We start from the raw sequence: 24,843 nt of genomic DNA, 5'->3' as shown, positions 1-24,843 counted from the left end.
AATCATTTGGCTCCAGATGGTCTTATTGGATAAGCGGCCATTGAAACGCTTATGTCACCGCCTTACAGGAAATCATACAATGGCTAATTAAATGATACCACCAATTGAATGCATAGATTGGCTTCAAATGTAATTGTGAGCCAGCAAAATGGATTGTTGGCAGATTGCTGCCTCGTAGTCCATGACATCATGACAGGTGCTTTTCCCAAGAAAATATAATGGAAGCCACATCCTAATGAGAAAAATCTCTATTCTGCTGTAGCTCTAAATGTAAGACTAGAAGAATCCTGAAGGTTGGGATGTTTTTTTTCTATATATCTGTAAACAAAGCACTATACCATATCCAGATTGTCTCTCATTACTCTGGTTTTGACAAGACATGTAATAAATCTTACACTTGCAAACATGGGTGCGTGCACACACACACACACACACACACACACACACACACACACACACACACAGACACAGACACACACACAATCATTCTATCGAGTTTTTTCCTCTTTTTTTGGAGTTGCCATTTGTTGAGGTGAGATGAGAAAAAAGTCACGATCAACAGCATGAGAAGGAGAGGGGGATTGTGGGTGGGGTGGGGGGAGTGAGGGGAACGGATAGTGGCTTCAGGAACGTCACTCCGAATCAGGCAGCAATCTGTCTCGCCCCAGACAGGTCTCAGCCAGTGGCTGACCATCAGGTGGAGGCAGCTTTTGATCAGACGCAGGCGAATGGATGCCAGAGTTGCGAAACCCAGACCCGTGCTCTCTTAGTCCATCTGTGCTCGGCGAATAATTACCACACGACAAAGCAGAACACAAACTCTGGGCAAACAGAGCATGCGCCATTAGACATACTGCCTTAATGGATGAGAAGGATTACGTTTCAGCACTATGAGTGACTCAATAAGACTTGGCCAAGGTACACTGGCTGTGAAAATGGCTCTGTAAGTAGATTGGCTTGCCACCGTGGATGGGGCAGCAGCCTTTGCATCAATCACTCACCTCTTCAATTTCCATTTTTCCCCCCCAAACACTCTTGTTCAGCCACTCGGAAGGGTTTTTTTCCCGTGGCGAGAGTGGTGTGGTGCATCTGAGAATTTTTGCTGAATGCCCATCCTGTGTGTGCATTTTGTAAAAATGGAAGGGACACAGCACGTAAAAATAATAAGTGAAAGCTCCTATTAAGCACCTAGTGCAGTGACAGCAAAGTGTCCGCCTGCATTTAATGGATTCGCACAAAGTGCATTGCACTGCATGGTATACTTTTAACATTCAGAAATGAGCCTTCATTCACTGGAACAACACATCAGTCACAGCCGGTTGTGGGCAAGTTTCCGCCCTGACCGTCATCAAGCTGTATTGATTATGTATGCTGCTGATCCACACATGTACCACAGGGGACTGTGGGGGAAAGGAGAAAATTGCCTGACTACCAATGCCTCTCGTACATTACATTTTCAAGATGAATGGTTGTTTGGAAGGCCACTTTTTTCATTAGGTTTTTTTTTGCTGTGTCCACGCCACCCTTCACCCGGGTCTGCAACTACTTGGCTTTTGAACCAAAGCAGGCAGTTAACACTCAGAGGGTGGAGATAAGAGGGAGACAGGGAGCTTGTCAATGGGAATTAAACATTAAAAAGCTCCTGAATACTGAAGGAGACACTTGGCTGAATGTACAGATCTGGCTATTTACATTCCGCTGATGAAAAATGCAGACTGTGTACGGAACACATCTCATGCATCACTGTTTTATCAACATATAGCTTTATAATGCTTAGCATTCTCACAGGTTATCCTTCAAGAGGGCCAGTACTTTTGTTTTTAGCAAATAGTCTTTTTGATTGTTTGTGGTGTGCAGGCTTCACTGTGTGTATTTGTACTCCTCTTCTGTGTGATTCTGGGGTAAATCAGGAACACAGTGAACAGATGGTCTCCAAATCTACCGTTAAAAATAGCAACTTTTTTTTTTAAATGCATGCACAATTTCATTTACCCGCCTTGCCTGATACATTTGACGCATCCTTTCTAATCAGAGGAGGTATTTGTCTTCAACTGCATTTTACGCTTTCTCAGAATGTTTATGAGGATTGCTTAAAGATGCTTTCTATTTTTGTGGAAAAACTGTTTAATACCCACATGTAACCCTCAAAATGCTCCAGATGCTTAGCAGAAATGTGCATTTTCTCAATATTCAAGGCAAAGCTGTATTGTAATGAGATGAAGGCAGGTTTAAAAAAGACATTGTTGTGAAATTCCTTTTGACAAGAGAGGCCTGATAAGGGCTTTGGGCGAAATGAACTAGCCTGTGAGTTGTCATAGTAACGGCAGATCCTGCAGGGAGAGAATGTGGCCCCTAGTGCTGTTTCTGTAAGGTGGAATATTCTCACTAAGGATTTTATCCCTGGTCTCTTTTCTTTCTCTCTGTCACCACACACATAGACAAGCACACACACACACACACATACTGTATCCACACAAATACTCTCTCTTGTCTACCAAACTCACTTTCTCTGTATGTCACTGTCCCTCACTTTTTTCCACTTCCCAGTGACAATTTCCTTCTCTCTCTCTCTCTCTCTCTCTCTCTCTCTCTTTTTTGCTCTTTCTTTCCCACATGAACACTCCCTGGCGCTTATAGTATGCCATTCTCACTCCTCTCTCTTTCTCTCTCTCTTATTTCCCCTCATTTATCTGAATGTATACATTAGTACCCAGCCCAGCCCAGCCCAGCCTTCCAACCCAGCCCCATTTGAACCGGCGACCCGGCCGCTCTGGTGCTCTGTGGCATCTCTGCGCCATGGAAAGCCCCTGCAGACAGCAGGTGTCACATCTGATTGTCAGGCGAGATGAAAGGTCTCGAGAAGCGGCGTTTGCTCAGACGCTGTCAACCAAACACCACCCAACCCCAAGCACACACACACGCACACACACACACACACACACAGACACACACACCCTGAACCATGCCGTGTTCCAACTCGGTACGCCTCTCGCCTGGGGAGGCGTGCTCTCTAAAAATACACCTCCTCCGATCGTCACCTCTGCTGCCCCTTGCCCACCACCAGCACCGACAGCACTCCTCCTCCTCCTCCTCCTCCTTCTCTTCTTTCTCTTCCTCCTCCTTCTTGCTGTTAGCTCCTCTTTATATGGAAATGTGCCAGGAAGCACCATGAGTTTTTTACACTCCCAAACGAGTGCTTTACCGATTGTGCCTGCATCGATGGTGAGATTTCACTTCAAAAGAGGAAAGAAAAGGCAGATAGAGAGAGAGAGAGAGAGAGAGAGAGAGAGAGATCCTTCCCATCACGTGTGTTGTCAGGGTGCGAATGCCTTTTTTCCTTTTTTCTCAGTGAGGAACAGAGGGGATGGGTTTGCCCCAGATCAACCCAACTGAACTGTCTCTCTCGCTCTCTCTCTCTCTCTCTCTTCATTTGTCGGCTGGCAGGCTCCAGGATGCATACTACCAAATGCTGTGTTCGTCAGTATCCAAGAGAGACTCTTTGAGCTACGGAAGCACTGCCAAACACAAAAAAAGTCAAAAGGGGGGGGTAGAAGATTAGCATTTTCCCCATCCTCTCTGCCCTCTCCTCCTGTCACAGGACCAACAACAGCATCCACTCCATCATAGTCTAGATGTCTCCAAGTATAGAGTGCAGACAACGCAATCAGCTTGAGTCAGTGGAGGTTGATTTCACCTCAATCCCAAGGACAACATAAAAAGAGTTTGCATTGTTATGGCTAGGCTTTGTCTTCATGCTACTCTCTACACATGGGAAACCTGCACCACTTATATAGTGGTGAACTAAATAATAGAACTAGACAGTCCAAGCACCTCACTGTCTGTTGAAAGCACTACTTCACAGAGTTGACCATTTCAGATTAGCCTGATGAGTGGGCTACTTCATACGCAAGACTTTACAGCGTATATACAACAGCCAAAGTATTGACATATGCGTTTCATGAGGCTTTGGTGACAAACACGTCCTGTAAATTGGAATCTGGAGAATTGAATTACCTCCGCTTGTCTGTCTCGCCAAGCGCGTCGCGTCCCTGCTCACTATCTCACTGTTGCTCGCTGCTCTCTGTTGCATTTCTTTTCATTTTAATTAAGAGACGGAGAGGAGAGAAAAAACATGGGAGATTGTGAAAGACGAAGAAGAGGACACCAAGTCTATACTCAAATGCTTTTCTCCTTCCCTCGCCTTGACTAATTAAATCATTGTTGTTCTGGCGATAACCTTTCCCACAAACGAGGCCAGGATTGTTAATTAATATCCCTGAAAATATGAGCAGAGAAAAACAGAGTCAATTAAAACGATGCTGTGCTCACCTCTCCCTGGCTGTCAGCTTCAGAGCCTCGAGGGTGGACACATGGACAGGGGCTTCCTGATGGAGCAGTGGAAAACGCTGGAAGGTTCAGTGGAAGGTTTGCACGCATCTTTGCGTTTGAGTTCACATAGATTTTCAAAGTGGCGTTCCATTCTAAACAGCACCCCTGTTCATACAAAGAGGTCAAATTCAATTGTGTTGAAATGAGCATATTCTGTATTTCAGACCAGTTTTTACAGATCCAGTGTACGTATATGTATATATATGTAAGTATTTTTTTTTTCTTTATTTATCAGCATTATTTACAAAAATAAACTCCTATATTTTACACTGCAGCATACCAAACCAGTGGGACTCGTATTTATCCAAGCCAGTGGAGCCTGTGGGAGATGGGAGTTGAGACTTAGAATGGGATTTTTCTCCACCAGAGAGGTCTGACACATGAACACACACCTGATCTATATGGGTGGTGGATTGTCGCTTAAGGCAGTGTGGAGCCATCCCATTGCTCCGAACTTGGCTGGGCAGTGATCTAATTTCAGGTGACCTTGTTTTCACATTTTGCGGCACAATTCGCAGTGTGAGGCTCAATGGGTTTTACGGTGTCACCTGAAAACTCATTACATGGCTCCCAGATAATGATAAGCCAGAAGGAGGAGAGAGAGAAAGACAGATAGAGAAGGAAAGAGGGAAAGAAAGAGAGAGAGAGGAAAAAAAAGAGAGAGAGAGTCCACCTACAGTGTTACAAAATGTCAGCACATAGGAAAGGTAAATGTGGTGAGGATCAAATGAAAATGTGTCAGGTCAAGCCTCCATTCGAAGGGCGCCCCAGACTGTGATGCAGCTCCAGGAGAAGCCTAGGCCAACGCGCACAGCCAGCGAGTCCTTCAGAAGTGGCAAAGCCCCCAGCCCCCGACAGCACATTTAAAATGTTAATTATTCATTCTCCCTCCCTCATAAACTTTCACTGCATGCCTTTGTGATTAAAACAAAATATCTCCACAAAGAATATATCCCGTGGGAGCCGACATCCTTTAAGCCTTATAAAGATTGGAGAATAATGATGGCATGCTCATAAAAGTTATCCCTAGAGGATCCTAGCCATTTTTCACACTTGATGTCTACCCACCGTGGAGTTATTGGCTGCCACTTGGGTTTGCTTTTGCATTCTGGGCCAGCTCTTTACTCACAGAGCTCATAAAAACAATTGTCCTAATAAAACATAATTAAACCATAATTACCCGCTAATACAGGTGCACTACTTTATATTACCCACTCGGTGAAACCTTTGGAGAGGAAGATGGTGTAATCCCTGAAAAGTGCCGAGAAGTGACACCGCCGACTGAACAAGGTTAATGTCTTTCTTTATTGTCACGGAGGCATTAGATATATCACAAATCTATTACAGTACACAAGGGTGTTTTGGTATATGGGCTGTCTGTGTGTGTAGTATACGGGATATCAGTGGGAAAAGATGAGTCTCAGTGAGGACCAGTAGCCTACTTGAGCCGTATTTTCTGTTTGTGTATGCGAGTGCAGGTGAAGCCTGTGAGATGTTTGCCAGCAGTCAGACACATCTCAGTGAGACAATTTCAAAGATGGGGGTCAAGTGACTGCAGCTAATGGGAGAGAACTCTGAGAGGCTAGCATGGAGATACTCAGAAAAGCACTGGAAAACCAGAGTAGAGTTTTGCATAAAAAGAAGAAAATATTAAGTGGAATCACTTCAGATGAAGTGTTTGTCTACTGCTTGCAAGAATATTTGTCTACTGCTTGCTAGATATCTTCAAACCAAGAAGAAGTACTGGTACATGAAGCTCACTCTAAACCTTCAATACAACATTATAGATCTGTCAATTTGTTTAATCCCTGAATCAATATTTACCATTTCATAAATCTGAGTGAAATAAACAATGGTAATCTGTAAAGAAAATGGGCACAAACTCACATTCTGCTGGCTACTTAAGTCATAAAAACTGGACTTGGAATGACTATTCATTTTGCTCTCATTTACAGGCTATGCACTGAGAGAGAAAGAGAGAGAGAGACTTATAGGCTTCATTACAATTAAAACCCCTACCAACAAATCTTTGCTCTACAAATTTCATTCCAGATATTTACAGTTCTAATGGAAAGCTCACATGGTCAATCTGGAGAAGTGGGATTATCATACAAGTGAGAGAGCCAAAGTAGACAGACCATGATAAGCTGTCCATCAAGTGCTTGCCACTAGGTGTCACAATATTAACATGCAGCACTGCCCCAACCTTTGCTTGCTTCCCTGTCGTCCAAGAAAAAAAAAAGAAAATGGCTCCAAATCATCAGTGACATTATTAAACACAGATAAAGGTCTGCCATAGCCATTCATGCTCTCACCCTCATCTTGTGTGGCCCCCCACCATCTTGTAATTCACTTCCTGTATCTCCTCTCTCCCTCCTCCATGACAGCAGGGCTCCTCCAAGGCTTGGCTTCTTTGGACTCCGCGGCTGCCTGACCTTTTTCAAAATGTGAGTCGGCAAATGTTTCCCCCGCTGCTCTTTTAATGTCATTAAACAACAGCAGAGGCTCCATGTGGCTGGGGGGAGAGTGTCTGTGTGTGTGTGCGTGTGTGTGTGTGACACTGTGTGTGGAGTGCCAACACTGTGGGCATGACCTGTGAATAGCTACAGCATTTACAGTACAAATAAAGCTGTGCAGCAGGCATCAGAGGAGACACCCGATGAGGGCCTTTGTCTCGGGCCTATTTATAATGGTAACATTTACACTCCTGGCATTGACATCTTACAGGAGGATTAATAAACATGCCTGTCAGGGTTTCAAATTACCCAGTAACCTGTCTGTGATGATTTCCAGCTTATTAATATCCGTTGATGCGGAGGCGGCAATATTTATAAATCTGCATGGAATGGATGCTGACTTTGTGATGCCTTGCAATTCAATCGGAGCTGGCAATGCTTCAGTGGATTCTGCTAATGTTTGACAGGTAAGGTTGAAGCACACCTGTGGAAAATCCAGGTGGACCTCCAAAGCACTTCCTCAGACCTTGGGGCATGTGTGTGTGGCTTTCATTTCCTTCAGTGCAAGCCTAAGCCCAGAATGACCCAGGTGTCCTCCGGGAATTGTGATTATACCAAAGACACTCTTCAGAACCTGCATGTGGATTGAGGTGCCCCCCCCATCTCTCCTCCTCTTTGTGGCCAGAGAGAGGGAGCATGTGCTGAAGCTGGGGAGCTCAAGGACTTTTCCAGATCCCATTCTGCCGGCTCCACAGGAGGTCCCCTGAAAAGGAGATGTAATGACAGGAACATCATCCTCCTTTAGAAAAAAAAAAAAAACAGCAGAGAAATCCCAATAATATATGTGCATTGGATAATTTCCAGCTGGTCGACATAAGAGTGCCTCTCTCACTAGATCCTGCGAAGCCTATCGCCTGAAGGGCCAGTGCGGTGCTATGAACTTGCAAAAAATGAGAGTCTGGAAAAAGGTTAGAAAACAGAGAATTGATCTTTGCCTGGATATGGGTGTAATCATTTATCTGTCTCCACCATAATGGCAGTTAGGTCTTATTGTTGTTGGTTTTCCCCTGTGCAATATATTTTGATGTGTGTCTATCTATGGTATATTCACCTGGAGAAAAAGACATATACAGTTTAATGCTAAAACTCAATTTAAGATGGATTGTCATAGACACGTAGCCTAGAAATCTAGACGCATCCTAGCAGCAGCAAATGTAATTTGCAGCCAGGGTAGTCTAGCAACTCTCCATTGGCTTGCAAGCTGGAAAAATAAAACTTCTATCAGGCCAATCACATCGTGTATAAAGTCGGTGACGGTTCCGCGTGAATTTCCTGCTACTTGAAAACAAAGAAGATGGATGCTGCTGCTGGCAAACAGCAGTCTTTAAATCACAACTCAAGATAAGCTTTTTTTTAAATTAGCAAAAGTTTGATTAACTACCCAACTACAGTAGCTCCGCTGGTGGGAAAATGCATGGGACTCATGAGTTAATAATAACTAGATGTACCGCATAGCGGTACAAAATATGACCGCCGCTCAGTCCTGTACATCCATTCCGCGAAAATAAATCACACTTCAATTTGTCTCCATATTTTACTCCATCCCCCACTCTTGAAACTTTTGTGTATGCTTGTTTGGCATGCCTGAGTGTGTGTGTGTGCGGCTGCACAGAAAGTAGCCTACTGGTGCTGAAAAGGTGAATAGATTGTAGAATAGCCAAAGAAGATGTAGCATTGTTATAAAACCTTTAAAATCTCTAAACAATCACAAGTAGGGCAGTTCATCACAGTTCATCCATTGCAACTGGATTGATGAAAGGTCACTTACACCTGTAGGCTACATTGTATTTGGGAAAAGCAAAAGGTATCAGCATAATGTTATTTATTTATTTATTTTTTTTTATGTATTTTTCAACAAAAACATCTCTGTCAGTTCCATGCCGTTTTCAACAGCTATCAAAAACAAAGGTCATTTTTGGATGGATGGATTTTTTGTGAATGTTTCTTCTTCTACATAAGATTTTAGTCATCTTTAGTTCATGTAATACTTTATTGTCAATGCACAAATTAAGTAACAGTAGTCTGAAACGTTATTGTTAATGCACAAATTAAGTAACAGTAGCCTAGTCTGAAACTAAATGCTGTTTTACATCTAACCAGTGGTGCAAATAACTGACATGTCCAAATGGGCCTTGATGAAATCGTCGCTAGACTGTTCATACACATTTTAGCGGGCCAAAGTTGAAGAGCTTTTGTCCGTTATTGTTAGTGGAAATATAGGCTGATTCATGTTCCCTTGCATTGTTTAACTGAGGTCCATGGCTAGTCTGGCTTTCATCAGACCAAGCTCAATCTTTTAAGAAATAGCGGGCAGATCAGGCTGGGTTCACCCAGCCTAGTCCATAGGCACCCGATATTGGTTAATTTTCCGATTGAGATATACACGCTCTGGCTATTCTAAATGCAAAATGCATCAGGGAGTTATGACAAAAGCGGTAACTAACAAACTAGATCCTAATAGAAAGCTGTTAGCTTCCCTAAGTTACAGGTAGGATTATAAGGTAGGCCTATTTACAACATAAATTGTCAATAGGCTATGCTGGCGACACAAATAAAATCTCCTTTGGAAACCAATGGCTTACGCCTTACAGTATCAAGCGGACTTAAACTCTCATATCGTGGCGAAAAGTTGTAATAACATTCACGCAGCTCCATGAGTCAAGGAAAGCGCGAATGAAGTAGCCACTTCTAAATGGGACCCACTACACAGTAGCTTAAGCTCTCACGCATGTATAGGCAAAACTGTATCAGACCGGTGTAACGTTGGTAAATCTTCCATTGCACAGAATGATTTTGTAGCACGTGCAATAAATGACAGTCGAAAGATACAAACAGTGCTGCTATACATTTGCTTGGTATAACCGCATTTATAGTTTTCTACAAATGCATTAAATCAAATGCCTTCATCACTCAACCAACGCTAACGGTAACATTACCTAGGTCCTTATTGATATTACAAGATTAACGTTACCTGCAGTAAAACCAAGCATGTCCGATAAACATCCTCAGATTTATTTAAAACAAGAAGAAATGGGAATTACACTTCATGTGAACATCGTCCCTATCCTTATTAGATGTTAAACTGCGGTAAATTACAGTCCTTGTATGAAGAGTCCATTGTTTTTCCAACCCACTTTTAACTTCCAACAAAATTACGCCTCTCACTGCACGATCGCCATCTAGTGGACAAACGACTACTTCTAGCCAATACTGAAAATGCAGCCATGATGATGATGATGAATATTTATTTTGGCTTTCTTTTTAATCCCCGGGGGCGAAAATGAAATTTTTCCGTAAAAGTCTAGTGGGGCTACATACCCACCAAATTTCATGTAGCCCGGTGGTTCGGTGTCCCGGTATCAATGACCAAAAATTCAGGGAGTAGATGACGGGGAAAAAATCTTGAATTGTGTGCATGTGTGCGTGTACAAATTTATGTTTATGTGTGTGGTGTGTGTGTGTGTGTGTGTGTGTGTGTGTGTGTGTGTGTAGTGCTTTGTGTGTTTGCCTGCATATCTGTGTTTGTGCATGTGCATGCATGCGTTACATATGTCTACTGTGTGAGTATGTGTCATACATTATGATTACTGTAAATGTATGTGTGTGCGTGTGTATCTGTTTATGCACATGTGTGCACATGGAATGGGTTAACATGACCCCTGGAGGCAAACATACGGAAAAAATTGGTCATCCTAGGCCCTACAGTTCTCAAGATATTCACAGAGAACTGTGTCTGCCCTACCCTCCTTTCGGGGGGTCCAGTCCAGCGGGGGGCTACAGATCAAAACGAAGAATGACGGTTCCATGCTATCCATGTGGGGGTACATGCCCACCAAGTTTTGTGTACCCCGGTCTTTCAGTGTCCCGGGAATCCTTGTTGGTGTATGTCACTAAATGTACACATAAATTATTTTATTGTAAGGCCCCCCATGAACGAAAGTACACAAAACTTGGCATGCATTCGGAGGGTGTCATAATGATCCTACACTTTTAATTTCGTGCAGTTTTGACCTTGTCAGCCAGAGATATTGTGATTAAAACCCCTTATTTTTTTGCTTTTTAATTTATAACTAGGTGGCGCTATATATGAAATAAGTGGTAATGGGATGGGTTGACATGCCCCCTTAAGACCAACATACATAAAAAAGGTGGACCTCCTAGGCCCTACGGTTCTCGAGATATTCACAGAAAACTGTCTCCGGCCACCTACAGGCCAGTTGGTGTATAGTAACATAAATTCATTTATTGTGTGGCCCCCCATGAACGGAATTCCACAAAACTTGGCGTGCATACAGAGGGTGTCATAATGATCCTACACTTCCAATTTCGTGCAGTTTTGACTATGTTAGGTCACAGATACCTTCAATTACAACACCTCATTTTTACTTTTTGTGTTTAATTAGGTGGCTATATACATGAAATGAGTGGTTATGGAATAGGTTGACATGGCCCCTTGAGATCAACATACAAAAAAAAAATGGTCCTCTTAAACCCTACGGTTTTGAGATATTCACAGAAAACTGTGTCTGCCCTACCCTCCTTTTCGGGGGTCCAGTCCAGCGGGGGGCTACAGATCAAAACGAAAAACGATGGTTCCATGCTATCCATGTGGGGTTACATGCCCACCAAGTTTGTACCCGGTCTTTCAGTGTCCCGGGAATCATTGACGGAAAATTGGGCATGCGAAAAAGAAAAAAAAAAAAAAAAAAAAAACTATGACTAAACCTATATGACCGCCCGCTTAAACTGCGCGGCGGTCATAATTACGTCATAAGACTGGCAGCCTTAACCCTCTTACCCCCCACAAGCACGCCATATGGCAACTGTGGCAAGGAAAAACTCCCATATTCCAGGAAGAAACCTTGAGCAGAACCTGACTTAATAGGGGGGAGCCCATCTGCTTCTGGCTGGCTGCGCCCTCCAATAGTAGCAGATGTAGAATAATCTGAAAATGTAGTCTACAGGATAAGATGAGTTAACTAAAAGCTTTCCTGTACAGGTATGTTTTCAGATCTTTTTTAAAATATTTACTGAACTCGCCTGCTTGATGTACAGAGGCAGGGTGTTCCATAGTTTGGGGGCATAATGGATAAACGCAGCTTCTCCACTTTGTTTGTGGAGCACTTTGGGTACGATTAAAAGATTAGAATTGGATGATCTAAGTTTCCTTTGTGGTTGATAAGATATTAAAAGCTCAGAGATATATGAAGGTGCTATGCCATTCAGAGCTTTGTAAGTAATTAACATAACCTTAAAATCAATTCTATAGGAAATAGGGAGCCAGTGCAGTTCAGCCAACACAGGGGTGATGTGTTCTCTCTTCTTAGTCTTAGTTAAAAGTCTAGCCGCAGAGTTCTGTATGAGTGCCAATTTCTTTAGATGTTTTTGGGAAGACCAGTGAAAAGTGCATTGCAGTAGTCTAACCTGCTAGTGATAAAGGCGTGAATTAGTTTTTCTGCATCTTGTTGAGTTAAAAGGGCCGCACTTTGGCAATGTTTCTCAAGTGGAAATAGGCTGTCTGAGTAACTTTACTGATATGGGGCTTAAAACTTAACTCTGCATCTAAGATGACACCGAGGCTTGTTACTTTTGGTTTGACCTGGTGTGCCAAGTTCCCCAGATTACTAAGAATAATATCTCGCTTAAGTTTTGGTCCAACCAGAAGTACCTCTGTTTTGTCATCATTTAGCTTCAAAAAGTTTTTGCTCATCCACTGATTAATGGAGGTTAGGCATGCAGTGAGGGAGCAAAGGCCATCTGGGTTAGTTGGCTCCACAGAAATATACAATTGGGTATCATCTGCGTAGCTGTGGAAGTTTACATTATGCTGACTTATGATGTTTCCCAATGGAAGCATATATAGAGAAAATAGCAGGGGACCAAGGCAGCTCCCCTGGGCCACACCAAAAGGCAAGTCATGTTTTTCAGATACATGATCTCCTAGACTGATATAATGTAGGTTTGAAACCAGTTTAGAGCATTATCAGAGAGACCCACCCACTTCGCAAGACGGTGAATTAGGATGCTATGATCAATGGTGTCAAATGCCGCATTCAAATCCAGAAGAATAAGGATTGAGACTTTGTTTGAGTCAGTAGCTAGTCTGAGATCATTGACTATTTTTACTAGAGCCGTTTCTGTGCTGTGATTTGATCTAAAACCTGATTGGAATTTTTCAAGGATACTGTTTTCGTTGAGGAAGGTATTTAACTGATTACAAACAACTTTTTCAAGTACTTTGCTCAAAAACGATAGATTTGATATAGGCCTGTAGTTGCTCAGATTGGTATGGTCAAGATTTGACTTTTTAAGTAAAGGTTTCACAACAGCGGTTTTAAAAGCAGTTGGAAATATACCTGTTTCTAATGAGGTATTTATTACCTTCAAATATCAAAGCCATTCTCCCCCCCACCCTGGACCCCTTCCAGTTTGCATACCGAGCCAAGCGGTCTACAGAGGATGCAATCTGCTCTGCCCTCCACCCAGCCCTCACCCACCTGGAAAAAAGAGACTCATATGTGAGATTGCTGTTTATAGACTTCAGTTCTGCATTCAACACCATAATACCACAACAACTCATCTGCAAACTTGACAAACTGGGACTCAGTACCTACCTCTGCAACTGGCTACTGGACTTCCTCTGTCAGAGGCCCCAAGTAGTACGTGTTGGCAACAATACCTCAAGCAGCATCACACTGAGCACAGGGGCCCCCCAAGGCTGCGTGCTCAGTCCGCTGCTCTTCACCCTGCTGACGCATGACTGCACTGCAACCTACAGCAACAATCACATAGTGAAATTTGCTGACGACACAACTCTGGTGGGTCTCATCACCAAGGGCGATACTTCCAGACTCAATACAGGTTGGAGGTCGACCATCTGACCACGTGGTGCAGGGACAACAACCTCCTGCTGAACGTCAGCAAGACCAAAGAGATTGTTGTTGACTTCCGGAGAGGTCACACCCAACACCTGCCACTGACCATCGACGGTGCTGTGGTGGAGAGAGCGAGCAGCACCAAATTCCTGGGGGTGCACATCAGTGAAGACCTCTCCTGGACCACCAACACTGCATCACTGGCGAAGAGAGCTCAGCGCCGCCTGTACTTCCTGCGAAAACTCAGGCGAGCAAGTGCTCCACCAGCCATCATGACCACATTCTACCGAGGCACCATTGAGAGCATCCCCTCTCCAGCTGTATCGCTGTGTGGGGAAGCTGCACTGAATACAACAGGGAAAGCCCTGCAGCGCATAGTGAACACAGCTGGAAGGATCATTGGTGCTTCACTCCTCCCTGAAGGACATTTACACCACCCACCTCACCCGCCAAGGCGACCAAAATTGTGAGTGATGCAAGTCACCCCGCTCACAATCTGTTTGATCTACTGCCCTCTGGGAAGAGGTACAGAAGCCTGCGCCCCCTTTTCTACCAGACTCACCAACAGCTTCATACACCAAGCTGTAAGGATGCTGAACTCTCTCCCTCCTCTCCCCTCCACCCTCAGCTACATAACATCCTGGACATTGGACCCACAATGGCCGCCTGCACTACTCCACCTGCACACTTGAACACTTGCACACTTGTACACTTTTACAACTTGGTGTTGTTGTCCTGAAAACACAACACTTCTGCTGCTCTTACATAACTTGCACCACTATGCCACTTTCTTTATTATTTAGGGTCAAACAGCATTTTATAGTATTTTTACAGTATTTGCACTAGTATTTTATTGACTGTCTATGCACAATTTCAACAAAATTTTGCTGCTCTTATTTTTTATTATTATTATTATTATGTGCCCTCTTATTTACTTATTTACTTACTTTTTGTTTACTTGAATGTTATGTTTGTCTGTGGACTTAAAATTGGTCAAATATGTCTTGTCTTCACCGTGGGATAGTGAGAAACGTAATTTCGATCTCTTTGTATGTCTGGAACATGTGAAGAAATTGACAATAAAGCTGACTTTGACTTTGACTTTGACCTTGAGAAAAAAAGGGAGCTAAGCTATCATATACTTTTTTGAGGAATGTAGTAGGGATTGGATCTAAAACACATGTTGAGGAGCCTGTTTGAGTTATAATTTTACCAAGCTCAGATTGAGTAATAGTGCTAAAGGACCTTAATTTTGGGGGCTGTTTTTTGGTGTACTATCAAACATATTACTTGTGTTACCAATAGCCTCCCTTATAGAAATGACTTTGTTTTTGAAGAAGTCTGCAAATTCTTCGCATCTTAGAGAGGATGCCTGACTGAGTGTATCAAAAGGTGTTTGATGCAATAGCCTATCAATGGTAGAGAACAACACCCTAGAGTTTCCACTGTTTTCAGCAATTACCTTAGAGAAGTGGTTCCTCCTCTCATTCGAATAGCTCTATTATAATTTGCAATTTTTTTCTTTTAGAATGGCACGGTGAACCTGTAACTTAGTTTTTCTCCATGTTCTCTCAGCTTTCCTACATGATCTTTTTAGATCATGGATATTTTCGCTCATCCAAGGTGTCAGTTTGCTACAGGGCCTTTTTTAGTCTTTAAGGGTGCCACTCTGTCAAGCAGAGCGCCTAATTCACGATTGAGAGCCTCTACCATTTGATCAATGGGATGATGTAAAATATCTAAATTTATGGAGTCTATAAGAGCTATGAACTGCTGTTCTGCTCTAATGTCCAAGAGTCGCGATTTGATTGCAATTTCGGGATGAATTTTTGGAGTATGTAGTACTATATTAAAAGATACACAATGATGATCAGACATATTTATATCATTTACTGATAAGTCTGTGACTTCTATCCCTCTAGAAATGACTAGATCGAGGGTGTTGCCAAGGTTGTGGGTGGGTCCTGTAGCATGCTGCTTTAGCTCTAAACTGTCCAACACATTAAGGGAGTTGTAGCGCTATCCTATTGCGTGCAGAGGAAATTTTAAAGACAACCATTTATCACGCCTCACGGATTGAGCAGTGCCATGGTAAGTTCCCAGACACATCTTGATGTGGGTCTGGCTCGTCAGGCTAATAGACAAGTAGCCCTCTTCTAGTAATGGATCTGAAATGCTGCTGAAAAGACTACAAAGTTGTGTCCCATCAAAAGGACAAATTCAGCTCTGCAGCTAACATAACATGCCATGATTTTGAATGGATGCTCCAGACCCCTGGACCACAAACACTTTTACCTGTTCATGATTGTTCTTTTTCTTTTTCATATACTTAAGAACAGTAAAAAAATTATATATAAAAACTCATTAAATATACCACAGAATTTTAGAGGAAACATTCTATGAAAGAGGGATGCTAGAGACTATGAATCTGTTTGCTGTGCCTTCTCTGTTCTCTTCTGTTATGAAATGTGTGCTAAGCAAATTTACACAGATATCCTCAAAACTATATGACTGCATTAAGAGTCAAGCATTTATTACTAAGGGTAACATTTTCTTGTGACTTCTATCCAAAAGGCTCACTTTGTGAAACACATTCCCATTTCTGTGCACCAGAAAAGATGTCCTCATTGATATAGTACATTTTAAACACATTTGACAAGAGAGAAAATAACCATCCATCTTGATGACACTGGACTGCAGCACACTACAGTCTGAGCTTCATTTGCTAATGATCGTACCGTACAAACCTTCTTAAATAATTTCCTGAAACCTTTACTTAAGTATAGATTAAAAAAAATCCCAATTTTAGAGCTGCTGATTGTTTTTTTACTGGACTGGACTCACAGGAATGGGCAGTGAAGGGGACAGTGTCCTTTTCTGTGAGATACCTCTAGGAATTTCGAGGCATCAATCTTATGTGGCTCCATCACATATCAAACCCAAATGAAGGTGTGTGCTGTGTGGGCAATGGGAATAATAAAAAAGTGAAAAATGATCATAGACTGACTGTACAAGCATTTAACAGATCCGATATTATGTCTGTACTGAACAACAGTTGCTAGAGTATGTGGACGTGTGCGAAAACAGGAACAGTCATGCACAGCTAAGTGTAGGTGCACAGCAATAGTTAAGGAAAGGGTGTCACGTTGTGTGTGTCAGTGATGGGCTCAATAGACATCTCCAGAAGTCCCGCCTCCGTAACTTTCTTATCCATCCAACTTCCGGGCGTCGATTGTCTATGGGAAATAACATGGCGTTTCGAAATATCATACTGGTAAAACATCTGTAGGTAGAAATAGAAAAAAATGGTGGGCAGATTGGCCTACACACTTCTGCCATCCACTGGATTTTTTGATTTTTTTCGGTGCCGTTTAAGTAGTATAGTATATACACGTCCACATACTCTAGCAACTGTTGTTCAGTACAGACATAATATCGGATCTGTTAAATGCTTGTATACAGTCTATGATCATTTTTCACTTTTTTATTATTCCCATTGCCCACACAGCACACACCTTCATTTGGGTTTGATATGTGATGGAGCCACATAAGATTGATGCCTCGAAATTCCTAGAGGTATCTCACAGAAAAGGACACTGTCCCCTTCACTGCCCATTCCTGTGAGTCCAGTCCAGTCCTGGATTTTTTGATTGTCGGTGCCGTTTAAGTAGTATACTACTTAAACGGCACCGACAATCAAAAAATCCAGTGGAAACTAGATGGCAGAAGTGTGTAGGCCAATCTGCCCACCAGCTTTTTCTACTTTGTCACCTACAGAGTTTGACAGGTACGATCTTTCAAAACGCCATGTTAATTCCCATAGACATTTGACGACCGAAGGTTGGATGGATACGGAAGTTAGGAGGCGGGACTTATTCTGGAGAGGTCTATGAACTTGTCCTGTAGTACTGCTCTCATAGCAGGATGGGTTGTGTAGTTTATGTAGCAGTGGATTTAGTGATTTATTAAGCGATGGAAACACTTTATTTGAAGGGGTATGCTGTGCATAAGACTGACATGACACTGTCATAACCCTGAAATGACTCCTGTCATGAACATTTAGGAGTGTTTAGGGTTGACATTAAGTGTTACTTGTTGACACAAGTTGACATTGTTTGGGATGTCTTCATTGTGACACCTTGACATGAATCAAGATGGCATACCTGCCAACGTTTTACACAGTATATTGTGGTCTTACAAGAGAGCCCGCCTGGCGCTAGCTGGTTTGCATGCTAACCTACAGGAATAGATGGGCAACGCACACAGCATAAGCAATTTTGACATTACGGTTGATTCTTCACATTCTGTGGCTATATCTAATTGTTTGGATGGTTGGGTTAAGCTAAAAAAAAACCTTTAAAAGATTACCCACTTCAACCCCCCAAACTTTACATAAATCATTTGCATGTAAACTTAGGTCTTCCAAAGAGACTGTAAAATATTGGGGATTAACTGGAGTTCGTTTGTGAATGAAATTATATTTGTGTCCTTAGGCAACATATCAGCATATCCCTTCAGAACACCAGTGAATATTAGCACTATTAGTGTGTGTGATAACAAACACAGATGTGCCTGTCCTAGGGCATTGTATTATACACTGTACATCAATAAGGACAATACTTTATATATTTCACTTTTATTAATAAGGTTGCGTGATCTCTTAGGAGGATACTCCGGTTGTAGTGAGAAGCTGACTCTTTGGATGCACTTCCTCCTCACTCCCAAAAGCCTTTAATTCAAGAAAGACCCAAATCTAATAAAGCCACAAGGCTTTTGACATATGGACAAAACCTGTCAGAATTTAGAATCAGACATCTCTATGTTTTATGTAGGACTTTAAAGGCTTTAGTCTCACTGATACCTTGAGGTATCACCAGAGAGGGATTTATGATAAGTAGGATTTTTGCTACATTGATTTTAACATCCTGGAAAGATTCCCAGGTCTAAGGCCAATCCTCACAACTCTTCTCTCTTTCATGATAAAAGTTTTGTTCAAAGATGTTCTGAATAAAGAGTATAATAATGTATTGAGATGAAAATGTGTGTTGTTTGTTAAAATAATTAAAATCCACCTAAATAAAAGTATTGATATAATATATATATATATATATATATATATATATATATATATATATATATATATATATATATATAGTGTCATTGTACACTGTCAGCAAATGAGTATTCAATTTGGACTTTTTCATACCTCAATATATATATATATATATATATATATATAGTGTCATTGTACACTGTCAGCAAATGATATTCAATTTGGACTTTTTCATATATCAATATATATATATATATATATATATATATATATATATATATATATATATATATATATACACACACACACACACACACATAATGTCCAAATTGAATACTTTGCTGAGAGTGTATAATGAGACTCACCACATTCATTCAGCACGGTTTCTCTTTGTGAAACAGATAAAGAGGATTTGGTAACCTGGTGTGTTGTCTTGGTGCTCGGACTACAGATCGTGCCATGATGTTCATCTCCTGCATGTCAGGCTTGTAAATGCAATGGGTAAAAACGAATAAGTTCACATTCTGCACACAGCCAGCATGTGTGTTTGGTCCCTCGGACATTAACACTTCTTCATTTGGTCCAGTTACAGAGTCCACTGCACTCAACGATGGCTGGAATTCAATTACCTTCTCCTCTTTTTCCCAGTTGCAATGTAATTTTCTTCCTCTCCCATCCTGCCCCTCTGTCTTGTAGGGTTCCTACACATTTTGCATTCCAAAATTCCATACTTTTTCCATACTCAAATTTCCAAACTTCTCGGTAGATTTTTCTGACCATATTCTCGACATTGCAGCCACTTCTGGTTTGGGATAACTCGGTGAAAACAAAGGTATGGACAACTGAAGTGAATTAAAAAATGACACTTAATATTCGTCCATTTAGCTGAGTCATTTTTAGTTGTATCATAGTTGTATCTTGACAATGGGGACTGACAGTTAAGCTACACAGTAGGAATGGTTCATTATGACCTGAGTGAAGTGATTAGTACTGCAAATGCAATAGTCTGGAAATACAAATATTTCTCCATGCCCTTGTTTCTTTTTTCCATACTTATCCAGACCTGGAAATTACTAAAATCAAATTCCATACTTTTCCAGGTTTTCCATACTGCGTAGGAACCCTGGTCTTGGCTTGAACATATGAACGTGCACATCGGCAACTGCTGGTTTGGTGTGAACCACTTACAGCCATTTTATCCACTTTTCAAACAAGTCATGCTTAGTGAATAATATAAAATGTTTTGTCATTTTTCACACAGGTCATTGGAAATGTATCAATAGAAATATATTGCAATAATGTTTACAAATAATTACCTCCATTGTGGTGCCTTACAGAATAAAAGACAAACATTAAGACAGACAGCAATTACAGGCTCAGTAGAAATCGGTACATTTGCATAGCAAAGACAAAGAAAAGTAATATAACTGTAGCACCCCTTTGCTATGCTGGCAATTACTAGGGGTAGCTATCCTGAATTCTTTTAAGTATTAAATGAACTAAAATGTTTAACTTTAAATTATCTGTCTTGTTTGTCTTTATTTACTTCTGGGTTTTAACGAATCATAAGCAATGTTAATCTAAGTGATTAAGCATCCATTCAGCTTTAAATTAAATATATCCCCTTAGCTTAATAATCACACACTTATATGCAAAAAATAACTATTTACTATATTTACACATTAATATACATTACACACATTCAACAATCAATTGCTTCAACATAAAGTTCAGTTTCACCTGTCTCAAATGTAAACGGTTCCAATCAAATAATCACATTCACATGCAATTTGTATCTTTCAACTCAAATATTCTATACTATGGCCAATATAAAACCTAAGCCGGCAATACCCTTTTTCATATGCATAAACCAAACTTAAATGTTCACCGTTGCAGGCCTGATAGTCGCTCGGGTGCGGTGTAGCCTATACACAAAATGGCTGCTTCACCACGAGTGGCTAAATAAAATGTGGTACCTCAGAGATTAAGCAGGGGGTCACGCATGCAGGGCGTGCGCAGGAGAATAGCGAGGATCTTTCGCGGCAGTTGTCATCCACGACATCAACTGGTTCCGAAGTGAAGTCTTTGAAGCTCCGTGTTCTTCTTGACCAGGGGCGCAACTACCTAGCCTGGTAAACCAGACCCTGGAATCTTTCAGATTAAGGGTCTGGCCACGAGTAATGTAAATGGCCCAATTCGAGGGGCGGCACCAAGCATGCATTTGAAACTCTCACTGCACGCAGTTGGATAACGCTACGACCAATCAAAACAATTCATCAGTGTCAGTCATCAGTGTAGCCAAAGTCCTTTTAGGCAAGTCCCTCCACTCGGCGGCCATATACCAACGTTTTATGGGCACTCATCGGGCACAGTCTTTGGGTCGAACTGCGCGTGCGCAAGGCTTCACGACACCAATCTTGCTCCAGCGGCGAGATCACAACACATTATTGGCACGATGTCTTCACAACACACCATATGATTGGCTCAATGTATTCACATGTCAACGTTTTGCCGAGGAAGGGGTCGGATATGTGTAGACAACGGCCATATTGGCGTGACAAACTAGCCCCATGCATTTCTATGGAGTATTTTTTGAGTGCTGTGTCTCCTCATTAGAAAGTCTCTGGTGTAGCTCGCCTTTGTCCCGCCTACACCGATTTGATTGGTCCCTCTCGCTCGAGAGATAGAAGAAATTTGGATCATTGTTCGTGGCCAGAGTATCTTGCGGGCACAATTCAAATTGTGCTCTCGCGAGAACTCTGGATTTCCAGGGTAGCAACTACCCATTTTTGAGGGGTATGCAACAACAATATTGCCCCCCCCCCAAAAAAAAAAAAAAAAAAAACACACAAACTAAAGCAAAAACAAAAGACCAATAATTTACACTATTACTGTGTATTAGTGTCTATTGAATATGTTTTTAAAGAAATGCTGCCAATTTGATGTTTAACTTGATGTTATACTTGATAAGTATTGATAAATGGTGCATTGCCACTTTAAGAGAATCTAAACGGTTCTCATAACGTCCTTTTGCCAGCTAATGCTCACAATGGATAAGGCTGATAGGCACTCTAGCCTTGTTTGTTTGCACCACATTGACACCACAATATTAAGTTATTACAAGGAGCCTTCAGGATATGGAAAAATGTAATGAATTACTGCTAGCATGACATTTCTGTTTGCAGTTGGCCATTAAAAGTGCAGTATGAGCATGGTAGCCACCTAGGTATCTGAATGGAATAGGCTATATTTCAATCGGCATTATGCTTAACAAACGCTAGTTAGTCTGTTAACATTCATATTTGCAAGCCTCCAAGTACAGACGTCATCACTTTAAATCCTACCTGTTGCCTTTCACCGTCCACTATTTAACTGCTGTTGCATCCCTTGACATGCCATCTCCTTTTCCCTCTTTCTTTTTCTATTTTTAGTCGTCAACAGCTTTTTTTTGCTGTATCCATCTTTTTCCATAGACGGCAACTCACTACTCGTAGGCCTATCTGCTCGCCCAGCGCTCACGGCGCCCCAATCCCTCTTCTATGTCAAAATTCAATAATGGAATCTTATGAGATAGGGCGCCTACTCTAGCCTGTTAGTCCTCTAAAATGTTTGAGACATTGAGAAAAAGTTGAGAAAACATTGAGAAAAAGTTGAAATGATTTAGAAACGGACAGCAGTAGCTACGTATAGAAAATACCAAATATATATATATATATATATATATATATATATTACCATGGCTATATATATATATATGGATTACCATGGCTTTATGCCCCCATGGATATATGCGCGCATATATATCCACTTTTTGCGCCACTGTTCTTGACTTGGTATTACAGTACTATTACAGTTGGCAGTCCGCGAACTCGTTATCTCAGTTCAAGCACAAACACTAGCCTCCACAGTTATCTCACTTGGAAATTTAACTAAGTTCTGATAACTGTCAAAACTTCTATCCGAAGTTTCACAAACACAACGCGTTTACTCTTTCCACAGTCCAGTCACTTCCAGTGATCTAATCGACCACTTAAGCTAACTATAAACTGTTGGTTACTGCAAAAACACTATCCGTGTGTTCACTGTTCATCAACTTGCGTGTTCTCCCTCCTCCTCGTATCGTTCGTTTCTCCCCCACTTACTTCCTGATAACCCTTGACCTCTAGCTAAACTCTCATTGGCTCAAATAATACAAATGTAACATAAAATACACGTTTCCAGTATTTTCTCTTTTAGATACAAAACATAATACCAAAGATTGTTAAGGCGGAGCAAGATATTTCATCAGGAGCCACTTCCGGGAACCCGGATCGCACGAGGGGGGGTCAAAATCCCCCTTTATGCAGAGCAGAGGCGAGCGACTGCTCCATTGAAGTCTATGGGCATAGCTCAGAATTTCACCACATATGCTAAGGTCTTGGTTCTATAGAGTTAGGAATGTGAATTTCGGGCACATTTTCATGATCCTCAAACCCTTCTGAACATTTCAGGTACATTTTTAGCATTTGATATTATTCCAAATGTTTTTAACCTTTTTAAATCTTATTTTTTCTATTTATTAGACCTAACTTATTCTATTTATGAATCTCTAAACTTAAATTATTATCTAATTTCCCATAGGGCTATATAACTTTAGTCATTGACAGTGGAAATCAGATGCAAAGCATTTAGAGGGAATGAAGTCAATGCAATGAGTCATTGGGACTACCTACATTACTGTGGATACTCTGACCTTCTGCAATGCAATTAACTATATTCATCAGTACCACCAGCAATTAACTAACATCATTTACTAATATGGATGATTGGATAAGACATTGAGATGGAATCTGATAGCAGTGTCTGCACACCGCATTATGAATGAGAGGTGTCTGGCCTACTTTTCAAACTCATCCATAAAAATGCATAAAAGCGCATAACACCAGCAAACTTAAAGTCGCCACTGTCAGAAAAAATGACAAGATACGAATGAATGCTGAATAATTCACAATCTAGGGAATATCCTGAGGACTTGGGAAAATGACATTGCTAATTCTAATGATCATAGCCATTTGCTTGATTTCATCCTGGAAGAATTTGGAGGCAAAGGAGACAGACAGTTTCTAAGAGCCTGATTTGAGTCTATATATCATATGTGTATTTACTGTAGAAGGGAGACTTAAGCGCCTAACACTTGCCATGACAGGGAAGGAATTATCCCATTGTAAGATATCTGACGAGTGTAAAAGTTCATGCTGTCACTGGTGACACCAGTGATCTTCAGTGGTTTGGTGATCAAAGCCTGTCTGAGCTGTACCATAGAAAGGACAGTTCTGCATTATACTTGCCTACAGTCGGCATACTGCATATGTTTAACCAATGCGCACAAAGTATGAGAAAGCAATAATGAAAAAAAAAAAAAAACTATGTTCTTCCAGAGACCCACTGGCCATCTATATTTCATGTTGCTTTTATTTTATTAATTTTCAACTGTATTGATTTTGGTGCCTTTCTGGTATGGATTGCAGCTAATTGGTAGGCATAGTAGCATTACAGGCCTGGAACCCTCACACTGTCGACATGGAATATGCACATTTATTAAGAAGAACTATTATTCCGACCATGAAGTAATTTGGATTACCCACACCAATTTTGAGCATCTCTCCATTTTTTCTGATACAATTTTTCTCTCCTTTATTATTTTTAATGTCATGCATTTAATTGTTAATGCTCCCATGTGCCAGTGCAGCAGGTATTGGAGAATATATTCTTCTTCTTCTTCTTCTTCTTTTTCTCCACTTCTAAAGGCTTTTGTAGTTTCCTGACGTCTATTTTCTGAGATAAGGGGTTATTAGTCTGTGAAATGGCTTGCTGGAAGGAACTAAAATGTGCACATGTCCAAACATACTAAGAAGGCAAAAGGCGAGAGACAAAAATAAAGGAGGAGGGTAAGAGGAGAGGCATATTAGGTGGAGCGAGGAGCAGGCGCTTGAGTCTGAGCTGGTGAAAAACGCGATTGATCCAAGACAGC

Source organism: Alosa alosa, chromosome 18 (assembly GCF_017589495.1).
Source record: "Alosa alosa isolate M-15738 ecotype Scorff River chromosome 18, AALO_Geno_1.1, whole genome shotgun sequence".
Classification (NCBI taxonomy): domain Eukaryota; kingdom Metazoa; phylum Chordata; class Actinopteri; order Clupeiformes; family Clupeidae; genus Alosa; species Alosa alosa.
The sequence above is the reverse complement of the archived record's forward strand: the minus strand, read 5'-3'. Positions refer to the sequence as shown.